Below are 2467 nucleotides of genomic sequence, written 5' to 3' on the forward strand. Positions count from 1 at the left end.
GGGTTTCAATCTATCTGATCACCACTTCATATTATAGTACCTTTAAATCAGACATTTTGAATACACCAGAGAGAGTTTAATTAATTTTGTTCTTGTGGACAACAAGTGGCTTTCAGGTAGCGTTGGGTTAAAATCTGCAGCAGAGGTGTAAATTTAATTTTTTATCGGGTGTATTTATAGTCTGTGTTTGGGTGTATTATGCAGACCGTCATATATGGGTTCCAATCTATCTGGATCACCACTTCATATTATAGTACCTGTAAATCAGACATTTTGAATACACTAGAGAGAGTTTAATTAATTTTGGTCTTGTGGACAACAAGTGGCTTTCAGGTAGTGTTGGGTTAAAATCTGCAGCAGAGGTGTAAATTTAATTTTTTATCGGGTGTATTCATAGTCTGTGTTTGGGTGTATTATGCAGATCTCTATGCAGACCGTCATAAATGGGTTCCAATCTATCTGGATCACCACTTCATATTATAGTACCTGTAAATCAGAAATTTTGAATACACTAGAGAGAGTTTAATTAATTTTGGTCTTGTGGACAACAAGTGGCTTTAAGGTAGTGTTGGATTAAAATCTGCAGCAGAGGTGTAAATTTAATTTTTTATCGAGTGTATTTATAGTCTGTGTTTGGGTGTATTATGCAGATCTCTATGAAGACCGTCATATATGGGTTCCAATCTATCTGGATCATTTTGAATACACCAGAGAGACTTTAATTAATTTTGGTCTTGTGGACAACAAGTGACTTTCAGGCAGTGTTGGGTTAAAATCTGCAGCAGAAGTGTAAATTTAATTTTTTATCGGGTGTATTTATAGTCTGTGTTTGGGTGTATTATGCAGATCTCTATGCAGACCGTCATATATGGGTTCCAATCTATCTGGATCACCACTTCATATTATAGTACCTGTAAATCAGATATTTTGAATACACCAGAGAGAGTTTAATTAATTTTGGTCTTGTGGACAACAAGTGGCTTTCAGGTAGTGTTGGGTTAAAATCTGCAGCAGGGGTGTAAATTTAATTTTTTATCGGGTGTATTTATAGTCTGTGTTTGGGTGTATTATGCAGATATCTATGCAGACCGTCATATATGGGTTCCAATCTATCTGGATCACCACTTCATATTATAGTACCTGTAAATCAGACATTTTGAATTCACCAGAGAGAGTTTAATTAATTTTGGTCTTGTGGACAACAAGTGGCTTTCAGGTAGTGTTGGGTTAAAATCTACAGCAGGGGTATAAATTTAATTTTTTATCGGGTGTATTATGCAGATCTCTATGCAGAACGTCATATATGGGTTCCAATCTATCTGGATCACCACTTCAGAGTTTAATTAATTTTGGTCTTGTGGACAACAAGTGGCTTTCAGGTAGTGTTGGGTTAAAATCTGCAGCATGGGTGTAAATTTAATTTTTTATCGGGTGTATTTATTGTCTGTGTTTGGGTGTATTATGCAGATGTCTATGCAGACCGTCATATATGGGTTTCAATCTATCTGATCACCACTTCATATTATAGTACCTTTAAATCAGACATTTTGAATACACCAGAGATAGTTTAATTAATTTTGGACTTGTGGACAACAAGTAGCTTTCTGGTAGTGTTGGGTTAAAATCTGCAGCAGATGTGTAAATTTAATTTTTTATCGGGTGTATTTATAGTCTGTGTTTGGGTGTATTATGCAGATCTCTATGCAGACCGTCATATATGGGTTCCAATCTATCTGGATCACCACTTCATATTATAGTACCTGTAAATCAGACTTTTTGAATACACCAGAGAGAGTTTAATTAATTTTGGTCTTGTGGACAACAAGTGGCTTTCAGGTAGTGTTGGGTTAAAATCTGCAGCAGAGGTGTAAATTTAATTTTTTATCGGGTGTATTTATAGTCTGTGTTTGGGTGTATTATGCAGATCTCTATGAAGACCGTCATATATGGGTTCCAATCTATCTGGATCACCACGTCATATTATAGTACCTGTAAATCAGAAATTTTGAATACACTAGAGAGAGTTTAATTAATTTCGGTCTTGTGGACAACAAGTGGCTTTCAGGTAGTGTTGGGTTAAAATCTGCAATAGAGGTGTAAATTTAATTTTTTATCGGGTGTATTTATAGTCTGTGTTTGGGGGTATTATGCAGATCTCTATGCAGACCGTCATATATGGGTTCCAATCTATCTGGATCACCACTTCATATTATAGTTTTGAATACACTAGAGAGAGTTTAATTAATTTTGATCTTGTGGACCACAAGTGGCTTTCAGGTAGTGTTGGGTTAAAATCTGCAGCAGAGGTGTAAATTTAATTTTTTATCGGGTGTATTTATAGTCTGTGTTTGGGTGTATTATGCAGATCTCTATGCAGACCGTCATATATGGGTTCCAGTCTATCTGGATCACCACTTCATATTATAGTACCTGTAAATCAGACATTTTGAATACACTAGAGAGAGCT

General features: G+C 35.6%; 2 long non-coding RNA genes across 2 annotated transcripts in view; one reads left to right on the top strand and one right to left on the bottom strand.

Annotated features, from left to right (window-relative positions):
* The first annotated feature begins 211 nt into the window (after positions 1-211).
* The window catches only part of LOC127746805 (uncharacterized), a 4343-nt gene continuing 2087 nt past the window's right edge, over positions 212-2467 (top strand). The window contains exon 1 of the long non-coding RNA XR_008008594.1: positions 212-362. This is a non-coding gene — a long non-coding RNA (uncharacterized LOC127746805). The remainder of the gene's footprint in view (positions 363-2467) is intronic.
* LOC127746806 (uncharacterized) overlaps positions 790-2467 on the bottom strand; it is a 2983-nt gene continuing 1305 nt past the window's right edge. The window contains exon 3 of the long non-coding RNA XR_008008595.1: positions 790-911. This is a non-coding gene — a long non-coding RNA (uncharacterized LOC127746806). The remainder of the gene's footprint in view (positions 912-2467) is intronic.

Source organism: Arachis duranensis, chromosome 4 (assembly GCF_000817695.3).
Source record: "Arachis duranensis cultivar V14167 chromosome 4, aradu.V14167.gnm2.J7QH, whole genome shotgun sequence".
Classification (NCBI taxonomy): Eukaryota; Viridiplantae; Streptophyta; class Magnoliopsida; order Fabales; family Fabaceae; genus Arachis; species Arachis duranensis.